Here is a 16,340-nt window from a genome sequence, read left to right as displayed (position 1 = left end):
AGTGCAACTCGCTCTTCTCTCTTTTTTATTTTAATTTTGAAAATTAGCAAAGCGTCGGCTTTAAAGATTTAAACTATGGTTAAAGTTAATGAAACCGTCACGATGTGAACGATACTTCAGACCGGGTTCTCGATCACCGCCTCTTTTCGAGCTTCTCGAGGCTCAAGGGCTGAAAGACAGCGCGGAAGGGTTAAGCGTGGAAACTGGCGCGGTTGCAAAATATAGTTACACTGCGCCCGTTACCGCATTTTTCATCGGTGGATCCTCGCGCTTGACGTCCCGTGGCGCGAAGATGTTTAACGTTGCCCTCGGGGCACGTCAGCTTTCAGGACCGCGCCGGATTGTCTAGCTAGAGTATTCTAGAGTCTAGAGGATGAGCGCGTGAAGCTTAGAATGCGACGTAAGGCTGACTGTTCGCTTCCGATTCAGCGAACCGTCATTATATTGAGTGGTTGTATCTGCAGCACGAATTTCTATTTCCTGTATTACTTTACTCGAATTAGTTCAAATGTAGCAGAGAGTTTTCCTGATTCAATTTTTACGAGATGTGAGAATTTGCTTTGATTTTTATTTTGAAGTGTGTGATTTATGTTTTAATATCTAGTTTAAAGAATGTTTTACTATATATGCGTCAGAAAGTACGGATTAGCGAAATTGTCTTCATCGTTCCGCTCAGTAGCTTATATGATGATAAAACAAATCTAGGAACACAATCTCATGCACGGAGCATGAAACAGACCGCTCACTAATTGCTCGATAACGAGTCCGGTTAACTTACTTCGAAATCCTATTCACGCTAATCGATGAGTCGTTCCGCAAATTCCAGTGATATCAGTGAATTGCTTTTAACGATCCGGATCTCCATCGTGCTTAGAAAGTAAATCTAATTAATTTCACGTTGCCAGCACTTAATGGTCCCCTCCCCTTTTGCTTAATCGAGTCGAAGAATTTATGACATTGCTAAGCTCGGTACATCAGTGCGCTCGAATTTACCGCCGTGCTTTTGTCATGGAATTATCAAATCTCCATGAGACGAGACACGATAAAATGTAAAGGTAAGATAGCAACAAAGGGATACACGGATGATAAATCACATGCGATCGTGCATGCGCGCGAAACCGAGTGGCTTAATAAACGAGACAGGTGGAGTGTGGTGACGCGCGCGCGAGTTAAGTGGCATAAGTGAAATTGAATGGACGTGAGAGGCGAAGAAAAGACGATTCAAGAAACCGAGGAGGTATATAATAATGATCGGCGATCAAGCCACATAATGAAAATAACATTTATTTAATTTCTGCGAAGTTGTTAGGATTGCGACAACGCGAGTCAGTTGATACTGATTTTGAAAATTGATGTAACATTGATAAATAGGCTAAATTGTATTGCTAAATAATTATATATAGCACGCTTGATGATTATTATATAGGGAATAGGTAAAAAGGTGACCAGTAATATATTATAAATATATGGAGGGGTAAAAGCCATAGTGATGTCAAAAATTTTAAAATATTGACTCGTGTACATAGATGCAATTTACATATTGTATATATTGCATCTATGCACACGAGTCAATATCTTAAAAAATTTCACTTACACCTCTATGGTTTTTATCCCTCCATATATTATTTTGTTTGTCATTTAATTTATTTCAATGACAGCTCGTCACAATCGGCTAAATGACGGATAATAAATCTCTACACGTTTGATTTTACTTTCTAATCATGATGTCGCCAAGTGTGTGCGCGCAGGAAAAGTCTCACGTCGTAATTTCTCACGTGCCCTCGCAAGACAAACGATCCTGATCATTGTGACATGTCGCGACCGGCATTACCTATCGGCTAGTCGTATTCCTGGTTCGCCAATGTGCAAGCGGCTGACCTCATTTCAAACCTCCATTTTTTCTTCGCAACAATGGATCGTGCGGGAAAAAAGTGCTGCCCTTCGTGGCTCATGAGTGAGCGGCGAGGAGGAGGCTCGGAGGTCGAATGGGCACGGCCCAATGTGCACGCGAAGGGAGATTATGGCAAAAGGGACTTGAAGGGGGCGTCGACATTTCTTCGCGGCGTTATTATTGCCCACGTGCGTTAACTGTACGCGCAATTGAATCTCTCTTTCGTCCTGGGTCCCGCTCGCTCGGTGACGACCAGTGCTGAGCTCGCCCACAATCCGGATTGTCCCTCAGCACGGAACGATACATCAGGCTTGTTCGTTATTCGGCAGATAAATTGCCGATCCGTTGAAAATCGGAGAAGCGTTTCCCAACTCATCTCGGATTTAAGGCAGCATTAAAATTGTAAAAAAACATTTGAAATAATTATTTTAAATCTTTCATATATTTTAAAGAGTTAGGGAATTTATTATGAAATAATTCACATATCTTCTTTATACTTTATGGAAATTTTGTTGTAAAGGAAGAAATTTACTGGCTTTTTGCTAACATTTACGTTATCAAGTAGTGGTCAATACAAAGCGTGAGTTAGGCGTCAGTTTTCTATCTTATCAAGATAGGGACGAAGAACGTGAGCTATAATTTAAACTGGAATGTCCGCAAGCGCAACAGAGACCATCGCGATGATCGTGCTACCGATGATTCCATAATTCCGTTATCCTCGGAACCCTGTATTCGTGACTCGTCCTTTCCCATTGGCAAAAGTTAACCGTGCACCGTGTGGAGGCTGCAGGAAAAAAATATAAATTCCGGGAAACCCGGATGCGCGCGCGCTTCAGAGAGACTCGCGCACTTCTTGTCTTGTCACACACTGAAGTCCCGTCATACCTGTTTACATAGAAATTATGTACATCCTTTGATGGTAATCGAGATGACACTCATCAACGGCAAAAGTATATACGCATGTCAATCTAACATTTTCAAAAGATGATAAACTAAGAGTTTAAAATCGCAAACTGACGATAATCTCTTCTCTTCTCTTTGAAAAATACACCGCTAGCGCGGTATGCATGATTGATTATTCTTGACATTTGCCGAAGTTAAACAAGACTATTCTCTTTTCCCGAGTCCGCGTAGTTCGAGAACTAAGTTTGAGCGCAGTAAAATGCAAAGCAGGCTGCAAGTATGTGCGTACGTGTGTCTCGAGAGGATACTGTAAGTGTGGGGCAAAAGAGTGTGGGCGTTTCCAGCCATTATGTATCTGGCACCACGACAAGCTCGCGCGAGTTCCGAGGAATCGGTAGTGAAAAAAGGAAGAAGAGCGCCGTTGGATAAAGTCGGCGTAGGCGTTGGCCGGACCGACCGGTCGGCCGGATCACAGGTCATTGATTGCAAAATTTAGAACAATGTGGCCGTCGACAACCCCCCCCCCCCCATATTCTTTTGCCACACGACCTTCTCCGTTTTATGTTGCTTGTGACGTCGCTGAGGCGAGAGTATTCTTACTATCGAATCTAATCGCTGTGACTTAACTAGAAAATGATGCCTTGTAATACGTTGCCACACCGATGCCCATGTAACGCTGATACTCCTGTTGACCCACCAATTAAATTGCGAAATTTGAGTTTTCTATCATCGTAAATCATTTGCATAATGGCTGGGTGCTACGTACATACCGTTATATTTACACGTTATTGACACTTGACTGCGTGATTCACCATTTGCTTTACGCACCAAGTAACAATGCGGCAACCTCTGCGGGCAGGGGGGATAAAGTACCATTAATTGACTGTAACAAATAGTCACTGCCATCTGGCAAGGTGTGAATCGCATTTCGCCTTCCTACGTGCCCATGTTAACGACTCTGAGAAAGATCTATCGAGGCGATCGGTTCCAATCGGTGATTCCATTGATCATCGTTTGATCGGAATAAGTTCGAGGTTAATTGAGCGAGCTTTCTATCAATCAGATATGAGGACGATGATCCGGTGTAACGAACAACTACATTGTGTTTGTGAGTTAGATAACGTTGACAGTGCTTTTGTACGTTAGACACATATAGAAATTTCAAACTCGACGATAGCCGCGGCTGTTATCAGACGATACGCCAAAATGCAAACAATCGCGTGGACAATCGAAACGATCGAGCCGTGAATGATTCGTGACTCTCGTTTTGCATTCGAACTATTCGAAGTCCGGCGTTCGCGTCAACACGTATTATTCCTGATAGTATTTTGTTTAGTGTCACGACGCGCGGCTATTGTCCCTATTCAGCAGCGTCACTCTTTTAAATTGCGCCACGCAGCTGGTAAACTTTCGCTGCTGATTTTAAACATTGTTCAACGTCGAGATAAGATAACCCGAATCCGATACTCCACCTCTTCGTGCACAGTCGCATCTTCAGGGTCAATGAATCGTTCTCGAAAGTTAATGACATTCTGTCGCTATGCGTCTGTCGGCGATCTTAATTGCTATATAAAATATAAATTAAGACGTAAAATTTCTTTTGATAACGCTGTCTCCAAATCGACTCTCATATTAACAAGCATTTTCTTTATTATTTGTGACAAAATTTTTTGTATAATTTAAAATTAAGTAAATGAAATAGAATAAATTTAATTGGATTCAATTAAAAGGATTGTTCGCTATTTCTCAAACGCAAACAATATCGCCCATTTCCACAAATTGCGTGGGTGAAATAGCACAAGTATGCAAATATATTGGCGCCATATTCCATTCGTGGAACATCTATCATTTCGAAGTGGACTACATTCTTCGCTGGTATCTATGAGCATTAACCTGTCAAGCCGAACGTTACGCGAACGCGAGTGCTCCTTGATCCACTTTCTTGACGAACAAATTATCGCGAGCGATATCCTTCGTGACGAATGCGATTAATCATCTAAATAATTCAATACACACATGTTTTTGTCAAATATTTTTTAGCACGGAAAACACTCATTATCGTTGTCCCAATTTATGGAAAATTTTGAAGTCGTAATTTAAATTATTTTGACACAAATATTTTTTCAGCAGCTTACGTAATCGTTACGTGACGTCCCTCGTGTGTACAATTTTTTTTCGCATATGATCGATACACATAGAGACTTATGTGAAAGAAAAGTTTCCGGATTCACGTCTCGATTCGCTCGAGAAATCGCCGCCAATAGAAATAAAAACAAAAAATCCGAGAGGCGTGCATGGCAAGCAGATGCAGACATTATTATACGGTGACAAGTGAGTAATTTTATGGTAAACGTCGCTATAAATTAACTGATCTCTGCGCGTTGCTCATTTGCATAACGTTGTGTCTTGCGTGAGGCAAAGAATGACAACCGGTCATGCGCACAATGACATTTTGTTCTCTTATTTTTTTCCGCAATTCTAATCCCTTTACGACAAAAAAAAAACATTTCCCCACGAATGGGAAAAATTATCTTAACGATGTTCTATCGTCGGAATCGATCTGCTGACGTTCTCGTCAACGTGTTTCGCTCGACGACGATTATGCATTTTGCAATGCTACTGCAGATTTTTATCATCCCGGTCGGTTGCGGCGACAGGTTCCCTTGAGACGAGCAATTTGTGGAAAAGGCCGGCTAATCGCGGAAGGGGCAATCATCATGCATTCGCGTAAAAGTTTAAGTAATGAACGGCGTTTCATCCTCAAAGAGCGAGCCCGATTTCGAGGAAGAACGAGAATGCAGGCACGATATTTAAGGCGCAAGTAGGTATCATTACCACAATTGCGCCGTTGCGGTGCAGCTCGCTTACTTTGTAATTTATATTTTTTCTGAAGAGCTCTTCGGGCAATCGATATTCATTGTTAAAAATTTCTTGTTGATGTCGTTACGGTTACTCATTGATTTATCGACCACTTTTCTTACAAAAACTCAGCATCATAATCGCAAATCAGCGGTCAATTTACTAAGTAATAGGAAATCCTTAACAGGAGCATTAATTTGTCGGGCGGATCGACATCGCGACGAAAAAAAAATCAGGTCGGACAAAGGCGTACTAATGGCGAACGGAGGAGTAACGGTATAGTGACGATAGAAATTCATGAGGCGGATGTCGAACAAGAGCGAAATTAATATCGCGAGGGGATAAAAAGATAAACGAGATTTTTTAATTGGGCGGTGTTGAAAGAAGCTGCTGTGGGAGGGAAGAAAATACGAGAGAAGGTGTGTGTTTCGAGCGAGCGAACGCGAGAAAGGATTGCGAGCACGTGCACCGGTCGGCCCGGCCCGGTCGGTCGGTTTCGCGTTAACACGACAGCAAAAGACCAATAAAGAAACGAGGAAGGCGGGCGCGGCCGTCCGAAACCCCGACTTCCGCGAGTCCATTAACATTCGGATCGTTCCCGATTAAGGAACGCCGCGCCGATCGGCAGCGGTTCCGAGGGGCCGGCGTGCAATTAGCTGGAAACGAGAGTCTAATTGAAGAGCCCCGATGTAAACTGCCCGACAACGATCTAATTAGCGTACCAACGCGGTGGTCGGCATCGCTCGATCGCACGGTCGAATTAGAGCTAATCCATCGAGGATTAGATTGAGCGGTCGTTGCGGCTTGTCAAGCACCTGCCGCAACGCTAGCCGTCGTCGCTATCGAATAATTGCCGGGTCAGCGATTCAATCATCGCAATTTAATACGTATACGCGCGCGTCCTGCCTCTTGCGCGTGACACGGTAAATAATATACGGCTTGCTACATTAGGAAAAAAAAACTCGACAGCAGCGGGTTAAATACCCGAGAGTAGGACAGCGATCGTACATCGGTCGTCTTGAGTTGTGACACAGAAAAGTGAGGAAAGAGAAATAGAAGAGTTCCTCGTATAGCGTATGTTTAAACATATATAAATTTCCATCGATGAAATTATCCCGGGAATTTTATAAAAGGGAGATAGAGAAAGAAACTGTCAACGTGCCGGAAGTTTCGACAGTCTTTTACTTTTTCTATAGGACGGTAGTTGAGCCGTATAGATACAGTCATGTGGTAATACGACAGATAAATATGCAGACATCGAAGCGAAGCGGAAGTACTCTTTCCAGGGAACATTGACGGGGTGTTTAGAATGCGAAAACCGCGTCGCGACCGCCTTTGCGAAAGTTCGCCAATGAAGAATGACGTAAGATAAAGAAACGTATATCGGTCTGGGTGACGCGGCAAAACGAAGCTATGACTTCCTCTTTCGCTCGAGGACGCGTTCGGTATGTTCGTAATGTTCGTATGCACACGGCGGCGCGCCGATGCACTTGCACGGAGCTTAAAATTGCGGTGCACGCGACATTACGTGCGAGTCGTCGGCACGAAAGTTTTGCCATTTGCAGTTTTCATCAGCGGCCTCGCGTCTGGTAAAACGACCCGTTGTCGCCGAGCTCCCGCGAGCTCAGATAAGTCTATATATAATCCGCGTTATATTGCTAGACATCTCTCAAACTGCTTTATCATTCAGTTACGTCGTTAAACGTAATCCATATCTTTTTTGTACGAATAAGTATTTCCGTTTATGTGTTTTCTTTTTCAAAGTACATAAAATATATCTGAAGATCTTTGGGAAATTATGACTTATCAGATAGTTTGCCAATGTAACAAAGCAACTAACTAAGTAATTATATACATTGTTAAATACACTGAGAAAAATTAATTTAAGTATTTAAATTAAATATGACATATTTTAAATCTAACATGAAAAATGGTAATCAGTTGAATGCAGTTAGTCAAGTTAGTCAACTTTTTTCTCAATTAAAGAATGATATTTAAACCAATACTTTGAGTTAAACAACATTTTGTAATTTTTAACTACCATGCGTGTCGAAATTTATTATTTTAACACAAAACTGGTTTAGTTAAATTAACATTGTTTTAGTTAAATTAATTAACGACATATTGAATAAGAGCAGTGGCGACGTAGCGACCTATAGAACTGGCTAAAAAAAATAGCTGCATGAAATTAAGTATAATCTGACACTACGAATTTAACAGTGCATAATTAAGATTTTCTAGATTATCGAGAAATATGTTATTATAAAATTTCTCCACGTGTATTTGTTGCATTTTGTGTTTTGCGGCTCAATTCCATCATTATATATTATTATCGCTGTTGTACTTTGCTACCGCGTTTAATACATGCGCGTGCCGAGCTGAATATTGTGTTGCCGACATGAAGGAAAGAGACGTAAGGTCTCGGTGGTACACAGACCGGTAATGTAACCGTTCCAGTGGCAACTTAACTCGAGGAATAATCAAGCTTTAACGAATGTACGCGACGAGTTTAACGTAAGCGGAGGTTATCCGAGGTTAGTTCCCTTTATTGACCAGCGGTTAGTACGTTGGCCAGCACGATGTTACGTGTAACGTGAGCCTCGAGCTTGAGGGCCATTCCCCGAGTAAACGCAAGGAAGCATCCGATATATTTTGACATATCTGGTATCCGTTTTATTGATTAATCTTGAAGCGTTTTTCGTTTAATATTCAAGGCTAATTTTAAATGACCGTTAACCAATAAATAAGAGACTCGCTCGATTTGATGAATCAAGTATAAACTGACCTCATATAACATGCGATGTTGATATAGGAAGAGAGAATTTACTTTGCTGAGCCGAGGATAATTTTAAACAATGTTGGTATGTATAACCGGGTCCTAAAGCGATTGCAGCCACGCGTTAGAGATCCCAATTGAACTCGCCCCGAGGAGCTTGTCCCGCTTCTAAATAGCTGATTTGCGGAGGTTCGCTGTCTTCGGTTCCCGTAAGATATGACACTCGAATTACAACGTGAATGTTCTCCCTGAATTATGAATGCACCCCGCACGAAGCTGCCGGGCGTGCCGTCTCTCCTGTTTCAAGCGTCGAAACGACGGCGCGAAATGAACGACGTGTACGTTTTAAAACGCGAAATTTATCGTTCTCCTATATTACTGATGCTTTCGCGTATTCTCTAGCGAGAGATGACGCCGCATAAGAATACACGCGCGAATATTCGTTCCCCTTCATTGTATGCAGATCTGCGTCTAGAACTTTTTGCTAGATGACCACGTGCCCTCTTTATGCGGATTCGCGACGCTTCGGAAAATTTCATGTGAATAGGTCTCGCAATAATCGAGATATTTTCGGTGGGCGTGAAGTAAAATGTTCTTCCCACGCGTCGTAACACAGTAAAAGTTTAACCTCCTGCATAATATAGCGTGCTTAGTAATGGGATGCACGCCGAAAGCGCAAAGTATAAGCGCGATCATGGATGGTATAAGTGAAATATTGTACGCAGGTTTAAACATATTTTTCGTCGCGATCATAATGCGGTCGTAATGCGACTTAATGGGCTCTTAGAGTCAAGTTACATTTCTCATTGAACGGCATACGCAAGATTGCCAAGCGGTTCTGAAATTATATGAGGAAGATCGTATATGCCTCCTCCGCTTCGAGATATATATTCTGCAAGTACAAAAGGGGGGGGGGGGTGCCGAGCCATCGTTCAAGTTCGAAGAACTTACTTGCGAGAGACAGAAAGGTTCTCTCGGTAGGAGTGGCCCGATCGATGAGGAACGATCAGTCGATCATTTGGAATTTTAAAACGTTTTTCAACGATCGTCGGCAAGATTTATACTTCATCGATGCACCGTAACTCATGCAAATAATGTGTACTGGGCAGAGGTTACGCTGAAATGACCATTTAGCGCATTCTGGGATACTCGTATGACCGACTACTCGTAGGGCTCCATTCATTATGGTTTATTCATAAAACACTTCATGTGCACGCGCGCCTTTGAGAGAGCGACCATTACGACGATTTTACAGGCGCGTCTACCTTAGGAATCTCTTTGCAAGAGCCGTGCCATTTGCCATTTTACGCAACTTGATATATTCACCGTCTGAGCGAACGTATGAACGTTTCTTATTATATAAACGCGATTTTGTATAACCGTTACGTTCTGAAATGACTTATTTTTGACTCTGTAAAATATTTTACGCTCGCGCGACATCGCGAACGTCAAGTACACGACTGCTACACTCTCGGCTCGTGCCATTAACAATCGAATCGTAAAATGCTAATCGTAAACCGCACGTGCGTGATCCAGACGCGCGTGCTGAGAACCACTGTAAGGTAGGAATCTGACGGTAAATTACGAGCTACACGAGTACCTACGCAGGATGTCCAATCTGCGCAGGTGGTCGCCCGACGACGGTCGGACGTCCGCGAAAGGGATGTACGCGAGGGAATTACACGAGACAATCAGTCAATTTTTCTCTCGTTTCGATAACGAATCCTGAAGTGGCCGGGTAAGAAGCAGCCAATCTGTGCGTCAGTTAAGCTCGAGCCGTTGCGGTGGGCGTGTTACTTTTACGCGAACTATTTAGTCACGATTTTGGCGATGTATAATAAAAGATCCGCGACGCGACGTACTGCAGTTCAAATCTCTCTGTATATAATTAAACTAACAATTCACGCGAGATGCACCGATATGTAATATTTAATATAGTTGCTACTAAATTTTTGTCATGAGATGTTAAGATTCCAAGGAGTTTCTACTCTTGAGGAATCATATCCGCAAATAAAAGTAACTGTCATATTTGTTTTGCTATCTTACAATTAGTTTTGTGTATTGTACTGTGAATCTGCGCGATCGAGCTGCGCGATTTCCCGCAAAAGCGCCTTGAAAAAGCGATAGACGCGCGGCGCTTCTGTAGTCATTAGGGTTAATTGACGGGTCGTTACCCAGCGATGTGATTTCCAATTGAGATTCTTCATCAACTGAGTTCTGGACATTGCGGTTGAATGACGTGTCTATAAAACGTATATTTTAAATTTTCTGTATTTATGTGAGGACATTGAGTTAGGTATATAAGAATGTTGAGCACAAACGATAAAAATAAATAATCTTCAATTTAAAGTAGTTATATAAAGATTATAGAAATCGTAAAGATGGTTGAAAATATTTCTATAATTATCTTACGTTGTACTACTTACGTTGAATTCTTTAATAATTATTATTTACAATATTTATGAGAGAAAGAAATTTATTTTTTTATTTCAGAGAATATTTTTTTATTATCTTTTTTATACAAGAAGTATGTCTTTGGAATCTCGTGATAAATTAAATTTTAAAATTGTGTACATTGTATCGAGTGCTTTTTAGCAGTTTCTTCTCGGAAGAAATCTCATATCGTGATAAAGTGTAGATACCTACATCCTAAAGCATAGATCTTGCAGGCTATATTCGTAATATTGTTTAATTTTGAGCAAACAGAAAGCAAAGAGAATTAAAAAATGAATTTTTATCACAAATTTATTAATCAATAAAAAAGTTTAATGTAACATATTTGCAAGAGGGCTTTGGTTTGTGCGAAGTGCGAAGACAAAAATAGACCATCACATGGATTTAAGTGACAACCTCGAGTTAATTTCTTGAGACTCACATTCCGAGCATTTTAACATCGATATAAACTTGTCAGTCAATGCCAATTACGAAGTACAGTCTTGACCCTCGAACGGATGTTGAATATTGCAATGCGTGAAGGTTGCACGACGGTGATGATCGTCGTATGACGTCGTATAGTCAGCCACTATATTATCTACTCAAGTCAGAGGCGAGGAAGACGACTAGCCTCTGCCATTTTATCATTTTCGCCATCAAAATAGTATTCTATAAATACTCATATCGCATCTAAGTTAGGCATGAAAAGTATCGTTTGAATGGTTAAATATATCGTGATATTTTGTATACGCATCAGTTTACTGAGTTAACACGTGCTAAGTTAGTCTCTAGCGCCACGGTTATCTCACTCCCGGCGGTACAACTATAGAGAGCGATCGTTTAGTTTTCATTGACTGGCGAATATCTGATGGGACCAGCGCCATCGCGTTCGTTCGCAATCTAAAAGACGGATCGGACGTTTCCTGCGGAGGAGAATGTACGTGTGGTGCACGCACGCACACGCGTGTGCGACGGCGACGTGCGCGCACGCACGTTCTCTAGGTACGTCTCGGTGCAAAAATAGAAATAACACGGTGCTTAGCATGAGAGAGCATGTCTGGCATGTACGAGGCGGGACTATCGATATCTGACGGCTGACCCTGCGGGGTCAGCGCGAGTAGGCGAGGCCCTACGGCCCCAACGGAAAAGGAAGTCGTGACTCGATTTCTTCTTTCTGCCATCTATCTCTTGCTCGCTTTCCATCACACAACCTCCATCGAGATCGATCTTGTAATTCTCTCACCTGACACGCACTATTTCAGAGCGGTTTAATAATCGCGGTAGACACGGGGTATTACGAGATGACAGTAGTTTAAAAATTTGTTTTTAAGATAAAAAAATATTTAGTCGTATATTTACATATTAGCTCATATATTTATTATTAAAATTACGTATTAGGTACTAGGCTTACATGATTGAAACAGGTTTACATCAGTGAATAATATAACATGAGCAATTACAACGCCGGTGCTCAATCAAAGTCGCGATTATAGTTGTTACCGCGTGAAAGTATCTCAATAGTTCAATGCCATTGCGGATATCTTGGAAGGTTTTAATTATAATCATTATTCGGCAAATTGCGGTAAAAGGTTTCCGTGGAACACTTTAATGGTCGCCGTTTTATTTTTCTGCTTCATACGAGACAGTTTTGTTCGAGATTGCGTTAATTGCGCAAACACTTAAATAGTATTTCAAGTAATTTCACTGAGAGGCTTAGCGCGATAAGAGCGCGTATCCCGTCGTTGGACTGATATTTTTGCCGACACCTGTCAGAGCGAGACAGGCCACTCAGTCAAGTGTAATTCCGAGACAGGACCCACGTCGACGTGATGGTCCCATTAAAATGATGGGCATGTACGGACGGCTGATGCAACGTCCCATTCACCTTGCGCGGACCGGGTGCATCGTTAAGGGCCCCCTTCCCGGCTACTCAGAAATGTAACGAGGGTGGCCGGATAATTCTGGTGGCGACTCGAGAAAACCATTAAAAATGATAACCGCCGCTCTCTACCGCTCCAGATTGGGATCTACCACATTCCGTGAGAATGTAACATCCGTCTTCTTATTCTTGTCTCTCTTCTCATCGCGACGCCTTACTGCCACGAATCTGCCCCGCCAGCCCCGCGTCGTCTCCCGCGCCTCGGATCTCCAAATGAAAACGTCTTTTCACCGTGACAGAAAAAATAAAAAACATAATGGAACTTGCAATTATTTTCCACAGCTTTTTACGAGTTAAATTTTTCAATTTGTGAAACCCGATTGCGCATTTTCAATCTCGTGCCAGCGTTCGATAATATACCTATCGTTCTCCAAGTCCCTTGTTCCACAGCTTGCGTGAAAATTAGATGTTCTCGCATATCTACGACGTACGCTTTAATTCTATATGACGGTTAGGCGCGGTTCACGCCTCGGTTGTATGCAACATATATGATATGCGTGACTCAAGTGTGTCAGTCACGATAGTTTCTTTGCGATGCTAAACACGGTGTTGCGGGCTCGCTTTCTCGATCTATTTGGAAAACGCACAGGTGACGATTCTCAGAATCTTGCTACAACGTGTCGTACAGTCATTTTGTTACTACTTCTGTTTGTTATTTATTTCATTATTCGCGCGCGTCGCGCGGGCGCGTTCGATCAATCAGTCTCGGCTCGGTTTCGCGCCGTTGCGCGTGCATTTTCGACGACACGACGCGACGCCACGCCATCCAGCAGCCGCCGGGAACGTGTAAGCACATTTATGAATACAAGAAGGATAAAACAATGGCGAAAGAGGCGTTTGTTCTCCTCTTGTTGCTCGCTCCGACAAGCGAGCGCGTTTTGCCATCGGCCAGCGGTGGATATAATTCTTGGCAAAGATTCGGCGCAGCCTTTTCCGTTGCAGCTGCCACCCTCGTCAAATTCCACCCGATATTATCTGTCCCTTTGCGCGGCGCTCGTAGGCACTCGTGGAAACCGTGAAACCTCTGTTTGCGCTTGTTACCGATGATAGTTTAACTGTCCTCATTGACATATGCATTAAAGCCCGAAAGTTCTAACGTTTGTGTTTGCACAGTTGAATATCAGGCTCGGAAATACGCTCTCCTGTGGTAATCCGGGATTACTAAAGATAGCTTCGGCCCGCTTTGCCTCTTTCTTTGATGCAGCAACATTTCAGAACACTCCGAGGAAAGGACTCTATATGAAAAGGCATCTATGCAGCACTTTGAGCCCTTTTGCGATAACTAATGGCACGGATGCATAAATAGGACCGGTGTCGGAAGATTCAGGTCATCTCTAAATCCCTAAAAGCGCCTTTTAAGATGCATCCACTATTTCGTTTTGAATTATCCTACAATTCGTTAAGCAGGCGAACGTCATTACACACAGAACATAAATTAAATAAAAAAATTAAAATACATATTCTTTAATTTTCTTCAATTAGTATATCCAAAACTGAAATCGTGTCAATTAAATTCTTTCCGATTTGTCAAGTTTATGAAAGAAACGACGTTGCTGTAATTGAATAAATATTCTAATAATGATAAAGAAGCAAACACCTTTCCTGAAATGCGATATTTCGCGTTGCGATCGTTTATGCACAAGTGACGTTAATTTACGCAAATCGCGGAAAACGAGGTGATCTTTCTGAAAACGTAATCGCCGAGGCAATATCCGCTAGATCCGGCCGATGTGCAATGAACTGCCGCGTTAGGTTCTATCTATGGATGTCTAATGCAGAATTCACACCTTTCACCGCGTTGAACCGCTTACGACGAGCTAGGATGAAGAGACGTCTTATCTGGTAGTACGTTATACAATGAGAATCCAAAAATATATACCATTCCGTTCATCCGCGGTTCCGTATTTCCTTCGTATTTCGAAATGATCTTTTTTTTTCTTTCTAATAGATCATTAAAGGAGAATCGTTACACGCTGCACGGTATGTAATTTTTTAGTAATTTATAACTTTACTAACCTGATTGCACCACTCGTTCCCCGACCTCGAATTTTTTTTATTTCTGCTTTTTTAGCGTTTGTCATACTCATATACCGCACGCAGGTGGAATTCGATGAAACGCCACGTTATATTCATGTATAATGTATCACCAGATACTTAATTTACTATTCGCGTTCGCATTTCTTCTGGAGCAGCGAGCAAAACGCTTGCAACCGCGACACGACGATCGTTACGCTCTGTCCCTTTCTCTGCCGAGCCGTTTTGCCGCAGCACGAGCGATTCCAGGAAAGCAGGCGTATTAGCGTGGGATTATCCTGACGAAAAGTGTATCCGGTTGCCCGAACTTTGGGGAAGCGCTTTTATCCTTGTGCAACGTTATTCGACCAGTCGCGAATTGCAAAGATTGTGCGAGCGCCGGTCGAGTGCTGGCGTTATTAAACGTCGTGAAATGCGAGGGGCCTTAGTTGCGCCGGGTTGCTTCTTTAATTTCGTGTGCGCCGACCATCACGTAGGTGCCCATTAACGACCATTCCGAAATTTTTTTTTCTTTACCAAAGGTAGAACGGAAGGAGGGTTCGCGGCGGAAGGGCAAGATTTCAATTCGAATAAAAGCCGGCCGATGTTTACGTTGCTGACGTTATAGCTAGGACGTTTTCGTGAGACATGTAAATTTAACGCACTGAGAAATATATGAGTTTTATTAGCTTCTCGTTACGTTTACGATATCGTCATGCGCGACGAGAATGGAGACCATTAACGATTAGCTACTCTGCTTTCGGCATACTGGCCTCTCGCTCATAAAGACGGTCCTGTTGACGAGCCCATCATTCATCAAACGGATCTCCCTAAAGTACTTTAACGATCGACGGGCGTTAACCCAGTTGCCCAGAGCATGAGTACGCGTACGCGCGACTTGATGATCCAACGGGACTCCATAAATCAGAGGTATTTCGGTATCGCGGAAGTCACGGTATTTATATAACGTAGGTTCGCGTACACCTACGGCGTCGCACTTTGTGTCCGGGTGTCGGTGGATCAAGCGTGCACATGCCCGTCGCGATGCACGTCGACTGCTGCAGCGTCTGCGACGAATTTGATACCCGGCCAAGTGTGGCTCGGCTGGGAACTGACTCACTCGACGTGTCGAGAGTGGACCAAGTTAGAAGTACCTACCAGTATCGGACTGTCTAGAATCAAGCTCATCCGTCCAGAAGAGAGACTCGTACCACGGGGTACAAAGAGATGAAAAGTGCGCGAGGACGGGCGCAATTTAATCTCGCATCGACAGCTGGCTATTAAGAGGGGTTGCGCGATATAATAATAGAGGATAACTGGAGCGCGGCGTCGCGACGGCTGTTTTTTGAGTGACGTAAAGCGAGGGAGGGTGCCACGTCGTCACTCTCGTCGGTGCAGTGGGACCAGAAACGGCCTCTTGTGAAATGTCTCGTCTCTAAACTTACGGTGTTTGATGCTGTTTATTGGCATCACGGGGCTCGCAAGAAGTAAATAGGGTTGCCTTTCTAGCTCGAGAAAAGTTTCAT

General features: G+C 42.8%; 2 protein-coding genes across 10 annotated transcripts in view; one reads left to right on the top strand and one right to left on the bottom strand.

Moving 5' to 3' along the window:
- The window catches only part of LOC143905204 (coiled-coil domain-containing protein 170), a 162,851-nt gene that overhangs the window by 44,511 nt on the left and 102,000 nt on the right, over positions 1–16,340 (top strand). The window contains exon 1 of one of the 8 annotated variants that reach the window (XM_077420447.1): positions 15,990–16,301. The exons of the other annotated variants lie outside the window; for them this stretch is intronic. The gene's annotated coding sequence lies outside the window, so the exon portion shown is untranslated. Of the gene's footprint in view, positions 1–15,989; positions 16,302–16,340 lie in introns of those variants that run through there. 8 annotated transcript variants of the gene reach the window in all.
- Positions 1–16,340, bottom strand: part of LOC143905203 (uncharacterized) — an 86,432-nt gene that overhangs the window by 18,648 nt on the left and 51,444 nt on the right. The gene's annotated exons all lie outside the window — the stretch shown is intronic.

Source organism: Temnothorax americanus, unplaced genomic scaffold (assembly GCF_048541705.1).
Source record: "Temnothorax americanus isolate GAGA-0224 unplaced genomic scaffold, ASM4854170v1 Scaffold6, whole genome shotgun sequence".
Lineage (NCBI taxonomy): Eukaryota > Metazoa > Arthropoda > Insecta > Hymenoptera > Formicidae > Temnothorax > Temnothorax americanus.
This window is presented reverse-complemented; position numbering and strand designations above follow the sequence as displayed.